The sequence below is a fragment of the Cynara cardunculus genome, assembly GCF_001531365.2.
Source record: "Cynara cardunculus var. scolymus isolate 2C chromosome LG 8, CcrdV1, whole genome shotgun sequence".
In the NCBI taxonomy this organism is placed as follows: Eukaryota; Viridiplantae; Streptophyta; class Magnoliopsida; order Asterales; family Asteraceae; genus Cynara; species Cynara cardunculus.
In genome coordinates, this window is record NC_037535.1 from 6,291,270 (window position 1) to 6,291,767 (window position 498).

The following is a 498-nucleotide window of genomic DNA, read 5'->3' on the forward strand; positions in this document are numbered from 1 at the left end:
TGTAAACATTATTCATGGTTTTTAAATAAATGTAAAAATAAAACTCATTGTAAACATTATTCATGGTTTTTAAATAAATGTAAAAATAAAACTCATTGTAAACATTATTCATGGTTTTTAAATAAATGTAAAAATAAAACTCATTGTAAACATTATTCATGGTTTTTAAATAAATGTAAAAATAAAACTCATTGTAAACATTATTCATGGTTTTTAAATAAATAAATAAATAATAAAAATTGGTTATTACATCAGGAAATGATAAAACATACTCGTCAAGTCCAAATTCGTATACATGTTTACATATCATTAGAAAGGTATTTATGTAATGTATTATATCGAGATACATTTTGATTTTAATGTTTCATTTTATTTTTTTTCTATGTCGTTATAATACGATTTTATGTGGTTTTGAGAAAACAATAATGTTTTTATTTTTGAACAAAATATAAATTTGAAAATATCATATAAAATTTACAAAAAAATATATTAATATTA